Below are 7,506 nucleotides of genomic sequence, written 5' to 3'. Positions count from 1 at the left end.
AAAAACCAAAATAATACTCGAATGGCAAGTTCATTCAAGAAAAGATCAGAAGTCCACAAGTTAACAGAATATCAAAATATGAGGTTTTGAGTACAATATTCATAAAGAAGGCAAAGCTAAGGGGCTGAAGAGTCTTTGTGAGTAGGGATGTTGTCTTCCACATCTTCATCAACAGGGGAGATACGAACTCCCGCTGCCTCCGATAGCCTTTTGCAATTATTTCTTTTGCTCTTCCAAAGACTCAACCAAGAAGGCCACATCAAAATCTAGCTTCTCCCTACCAATGTACTTCACAAGCTCTTCCAGTGCTACGACATATACATCCTGGGCTAGAGGGTCAGACTCAAGGGAGGCCCTCCAAAGGTCCATGTCTTCGACCTCTTTAGTCTTATCCTCCTTTGCCCTCTACTCTATCCCTTAAGCGCAAGCACACTTCTCGTCATCCCAGTCTTCAGCTTTCTTCCTTTCCACCACAGCTTGTTGATTGGCCTTCTTTCCCCATATTTGCAATGCTTTATTATCATTCATTAAGCTCGATTTTGAGGCCAATTTTGCCTTTAGCTCAATACTCATCTTATTAAGGCAGTCTTTGTATTCCTTTTCCTTCTCGGCAAACTTTGCCTTCTCCACCACCATACTCCCATACATTCTCAAGGTTTGGTTCTTAGCCTCAAGCATCTTATCCAACTCAGCAGCACTTGAAATCACACGCTAAGGCTTGAAATATTAGGAAACTTGCAAGTTTGAGCTTAGAAAGTTACCTTATCAGCCACCGATGACATGTACAAGATTGAGTAGTAGCTATGGACATGTCCTCACTAATTATGAGCGAAAGTTTGATGAATTATCCAGATTTACCCCACATCTGATAGGCACAAAGGAGAGATGAGCTCGTCATTTTGAGAATGAATTAAAAACTGACATTAGGAAAGTAGTGGTAGCATTTCAATTGGATACTTATCAAGAAGTTCTGGAGAAAGCTTAATTATATGCCTTCGACGATGATGAGGCGATAAAATAGTAAACAGTAGACTAGCTTCTTAGATAAGCGCAAATTGTATGATAATATCAAAGGGAATGGAAAAGGCCGCAATAAGAAGGAATGGTAGGAACAGGTGTCAACATCAATGACAAGAATCAACAATCACTCTATCCAAAATACCGAAAACCTTATCCGGGAAGAATGCTTGGCAGGAAAAGGTATCTATTATGGATGTGGCAAGCTAGGACACGTTGCCAAAGTCTACACTAAGGGACCTTTAAGAAAGTTGAAGATCTGGTGGGCAACACCAGATTTATTGCTTTAAACCAAGTAAATTTCAAGAATGAAATTTTGTTGAGAAGGAGAGAATGTAATATCTTGAACTTACGCGCATTATATATTTCAAGCATAAATGCATGTTTAGAAAATTTAAGGTAACTTTGCAACTTTCTCATTTTTTAGAGACCTTGTACTAATATTTCTAAAAGTTGGAAATATGAGTTTTACACAAAATTATGATATAATATTTAATTTGAATATTTATTAAATTGTTATCAAATTATTTGATATAAAAGTGTTTAGATAAACTTGGAATTTTATCATATTTTTACTAGAATATTATCCTTATGTAGTTAGAATTTTCTTTGATAATATTGTTTGTTGAGAGTTCAATTTAAATTTTAATTAAGAATCCTATTAAAATTATATATTGAACTCAATTCATGCCAATTCAAATAAGAGATATAGAGAGAAAAGAAAGAGAGAAAGTAACAGTAGAAAGGGAGAGAGAGGAATAAAAGTTCTTTTAGCGCGATCATGATCCATTAGCAAGAATTTTAAATCCCAAACAGCCCAAGTATACAAGTAATTTAATGAACAAGATATGGATTTCTCTATGTGCCAAGTGTTTTTGTATTTTTCGTTTTTTAATGTTTTAAATTGAGTAATTTATTTATTATTATGTTATCCAACTTAATAGTAAGAAGGATCCTATGTGTAATAATACCACAGGTTTATTATTACATAGTTCTACACATGAACCAGCCACAGGGCTTAAATACCATAAGTAGAGATTAAGAATGAGTATAATCCAAGTGAGAATGAGATAGTTTGGTTTCTGTCTCACTTGAAAATTATGTTATATGAGTAATTTAATGCTTTTCATATTAAATTGTGAAAATATTGACATGAAATCTGTACTGAGTGTATTCATATGCTTATTCCATATTCTAAAAATATTTTGCAGATACTTGATTGATCGGAGTTGGAGGTTGAGACTGCTGGCAAAGTTCAGGGTCAAGAACTTAAATTTTCTTTTAGTATTAAGCAAGAAAATTATTTTCAATTAAGAATTTTATTTTCAAAATTAATTGAAGTTATATCTCGATAATAGACTAGATCAACTGATATTTTATGATACAATAAAATAGTTTATGTTATTCCACATAATTTTTCAAAAGTTTGTATTACAGTATGAGTAAATCCACTTTTCTTACAGATAAAGAATGAATCAAATAGCCCCCGAAACATAGATTTGGGGGTGTTACATTCAGAAGCCCGAGAAGTGGGATGAACATCTCTATAAAACTAGGGACTTTAAATGTTCTTCATCATTGTCCTAAATTTATAGACAAGACTACATAATGGATGTTTAAACACTTCCATCCACCAATCAGACCCAGAACCAACCTCATCTCCTGCATCACCCTCACTCACTAAGTCATCCTAGGGTTGACTCACTTTTACCATTCTACTTCTCGAATGTGTAGGTCCAGTTGGTGGATTCCATTCAACCACAGATGCCACAGTCCTTTCAAGTCAGATTATAGACAAATGAGCTAGAGAAAAAACTTTCTACAAGTCCAAACTCGACGAGGAGCCCATCTCAATTGGAGTTTTAGATTTTTCTTGATTATTTTTGCCAAGAATGCACTATGTTCTTGTCATAAATCATGCTCACACCATAAAAGAAGGGGGAAGAGAGATAATAAAAAGTGAAGTAAAGAGGTTGGGAGAACAAGAAAGTACATGTTAACTAATCGAATTGGAAGTGATGAAAGTCCTTGGAGAAGCTCTTGAAATTTCAGAGTATGAGGGAAGAAGAATACTTGAGAGTAAATCTTAAACCAAAGGTGAGAGAAATGAAAGGAAAGAAAGATTTAAAAGAGGAAAGGTGAAACTTTTAGATTTTGGGCCTTGAATAAATTAATGGGAATAAAAGGGTAAGATCATTAGATGAGAAACTTTTCCCATAAGCTATTGTGAAAGGAGGCCATATCCAATATATCTACATTTAATTACAATTTATATCATCTAACTCCCAAATAATAAAAATAAAAATAAATAGAGGCTGTTCTTGTTCCATAATAAGGGTTGAAGACCTAGAATACTTGAGAGTAAATCTTAAACCAAAGGTGAGAGAAATGAAAGGAAAGAAAGATTTAAAAGAGGAAAGGTGAAACTTTTAGATTTTGGGCCTTGAATATATTAATGGCAATAAAAGTGTAAGATCATTAGATGAGAAACTTTTCCTATAAGCTATTGTGAAAGGAGGCCATCTCCAATATATCTACATTTAATTACAATTTATATCATCTAACTCCCAAATAATAAAAATAAAAATAAATAGAGGCTGTTCTTGTTCCATAATAAGGGTTGAAGATCTAAAATTTACTGACTATAAGCATCTGAACATTGGGGACATTTGTTGGGGGGTCTAAACTCACAAATCAACCCTAACCTATCACAATAATAGAAGACAGAGTAGTGGCAATGACATCATCACCAACCACACAGCCATTCTTGGAGTGACTAGTGGCAATGATAATTGCAGCATCAGAATTTCAACTAATCACAAGTTCGTAATAAGCCCCTGTTTGATCCCCATTACCTGAAAATGAAAATGGGGGGAATAATATTTTTTAGAAAAATGAGTGGTTGAAAAAGAATGAAACGTTTTCGATTTACGTGTAATATTATTTTATGGAAGATTGTGTGGTTGAAAATAGGAAAGAGAAAAATAGAATATAATATAATTTAATTTAATGAGGATCAAACAGGGGCTAATTACCTAGCACCTCGATATCATCATAGCTTATTTAAGCCAACGTCAATGAAAAATCTGAAGTCTCAAATTCCAGGCAGTGTCACTAGTGATGACAATCGAGTCGAGTAGCTTGTTGGCTCGTCAACTTAGCTCAAAAGGCTCAGTCCATGAACGGTTTGGACTCGTTTTGAGACAAGCTCGAGCCTACGTTGAGTGTGTTAGATTGGTTGGCGAGTCCACGAGCCAGGCTCGTTTTAAATGCCCAAGAGCTTGTGGGCAAGCTACCAAGCCACGAGCTATGAAATGGTCACTTTTAAAGTTTGTGACCGAAATTTTTTAATTTATTTTTTTCCTCTACAAATACCTTACCCCTAATAATTTTTATCTCACAACAAATTCAACAATCTCTCTTCTACTCTTTCTACAATATAATTCCTTCATTATTATTATTTATTCTACAATTTTTCTACTCTCTACAATTATATTACATACACATACATTCATTATTACAATTTTATTATATAAAGTCCTTCAATTTTATTTTCTACATACACTATATGTTATCCAATTTGTACATCTCATCTTTATTCTCTACATTATAAATTATCCAATTTATTCATTTCAAAAAATTTGTACATGTAACAAGTTGTGTTTGTATAATTTTAGCTCCACCTTCAAAATTAAGCCCCCGTTTGATCCCACATTAAATTCAATTACATTACATTCCATTTTTCTCTTTCCTATTTTCAACCACACAATCTTTCATAAAATAATATTACACGTAAATCGAAAACTTTTTCTTCTTTTTCAACCACTCGTTTTTCTAAAAAATATTATTCTCCCCATTTTCATTTTCAGGTAATGGGGGTCAAACAGGGGCTAAGTAATTGGTCCCAAACTCAAACAAAAAAAGTAGGATTTTAAAATAATAATAATAATAATAATAATAATAATAATAATAAATAATTAAAAGAATTTCAATTTTCAATACACACACACATTCCTACTTCTACAACTTTGTATATTTTACGTTTCAAATTTATACAATTCAATTTTAACGAAAATGAAGAAGCAATTTCCTCAAATTTCAAGTAATGTCAATGAAGTGTGCTGCCAAATGTATGAAGTGTGTTTGGTTTATGTTTGAGAAACGCTTCATTGATGATACATGGAAGAACATGAGAATATCCAATTTATTTTTAAATCAAGCATCCAAAAACGAGTATATTTGGCAGCACGCTTTATTGACGATGCCCAGATTGGAATTTAAGAATATGAATTCTTTGTTTTTGGATGTTTGATTTAAAAATAAAATAAAATAAAATAAATAAGTAAATTGTACACCTAACAAGTTGCTCTTGTACAATTTTAATTTCACCTACTCTCTAAAATAACAGGTCCCAATCCCAAATAAAATGAGAGTTTAAATAAAAATTATTAAAAATATTTTAAATCTAATTTCAAATTTTCAAATCATAATTGCCAAACATCTTGATATTGCATGGAGAAAGAAGTTGGTGAGCTCATACCTTGTAACAAAAATTCTTGATTCAATCATTGGAGAAAAAAGAATCTATGTCCTCAAGTTCTAGGTGTCATCAATGAAGTGTAATCACGTTTCATTGCCGATACATGGAAACTTGAGATGGGTTTTTTGTTCTTGGAAATTTGATTTTAAAAAATTGTATACTTACCAAGTTGTTCGTATACAATTTTAAATCCACCTACTTGAAAATAAATAGCGGTATCAAATGTGAAAAAAGGAGAAGGATTTTCACTGTTTTAAAAATAAAAGAACAAATAATATATTTAAAAAAAAAAAGGGGGCTTGTGGGCCTTGATCGACTTGACCCCACGAGCCATGAGCTCAAGGGGGAGCTTGGCCCTTGTTATATGAGGAGCACAGGCTCGACTCAGCTCATCTCGATTGAGCCACGAGCTAGGCTCGTATGAGCCACAAGCTGAGTTCATGGTTAGTGAAGCTAGCTCAACCCATTGAAATCACTAGGTGGCATACATTTTTGGAGCGGTCCTATAGATTATGTGACTCTGGGTGGTCAATTTGCTGGCTGAGAGCTTATAATAGGGTCAAATGGTCTCCTTAAAATTCTGAACTCAGTATACTCACAAGACACGCCCTACAGATCTTCAACTAATGCAATTATCTTCTTATTACATTTCAGCTAATCACCTCTTCCCAATTGTCAACTAAGTTTATCTAAATTGGTCACGCTATTTTTAGTCATCAACACATTAGGAAATATTAAATAATTGATGTTGGTCTGAAATTTGCTGATTTTTTTCAAATACCGACTTTAGACCAAAAAGCTTTGGAAAATCTCTTCAAATTGTATTATAGATTTTAATCAAATTAAAGCCAAACCAAATTCACGTTGGGCTGCTACTTTAAAATCCTAAAATTAAAGTTTATTTAATTTCTCATTTGGTCCTCAACTTCTAATAATATATTAATTAGTCCTCAATTAAATAAAACACAATAATTATATGAATAAAGTACTAAAAAATAAGCTAACTCCTTTGAGTCAAGTACTTGCATAATATTAAAGAATTATTCCGAGTGTACAAGGGTTTTCTCACAAGCAACTTATAGGTGCTATGTTGGTAGCACAGTAGCACTTTTACAGTGCTTTATTTATTTATTTATTTTATTTATTATTTTATTTTATTTTTTTGTAATTTTTGACTACCAATAATAATGGGTTAAGCGGAATTCTGTGAAAGTTTTTCTATATGTGTAGCATAACTCAATATTAAAAGTATATGATTGACTGAGAACTAATTTGGCTACTTTAATATGTTGAAGATCAATTTGCCAATATTACAATAGATTGGAACTAATGTTTTCAATTTCCCTAAAAGTTCTCCCTGTTCGAGGAGAGAAAGCTTTGATTAAAACAAATATACACACACAAACAATGGTTGGAATAATATTTTTTTGAAAAACATGTGGTTGAAAAAGAATGAATAGTTTTTGATTCGTGTGTAATATTATTTTATGGAAGAGTGTGTGATTGAAAATAAGAGAGAGAAAAAGAATGAGAAGGGGAACGGGGGCTAAACGGGGGCTAAATAATAAATTTTCTGGTCACTTTATAATTCTTAATCGTATTTTGCTTTTCTCTCTCTATCTTCTCTCTTTTTTTTCCCCTTTTTTTTTATTATTAAGGCCAAACAGTCTATATTATTAAATTATTTCCGCAAATTGTGGGTGAAAGATGGTACGGAAAATAATAGAGTCACGATATGGGCTACGTAATTATCATTCTTAGAAGTAAACATGACTAGGACATTGTCAAGTATTTCCTTTCATTAGTATTCAACGTGGTGTATTTTCAATATCTTGTGTCACTCTCGAAAATGAATGGTGAAAGTTGTTTAGTATTGGATTGATAACTAATTCTTTATGTATTCATGTATTGTTTATTGGTTTAGGGATCAAGCTTTTTAGATTTATCCA

Source organism: Olea europaea, unplaced genomic scaffold, assembly GCF_002742605.1.
Source record: "Olea europaea var. sylvestris unplaced genomic scaffold, O_europaea_v1 scaffold550, whole genome shotgun sequence".
In the NCBI taxonomy this organism is placed as follows: domain Eukaryota; kingdom Viridiplantae; phylum Streptophyta; class Magnoliopsida; order Lamiales; family Oleaceae; genus Olea; species Olea europaea.
This window is presented reverse-complemented; position numbering follows the sequence as displayed.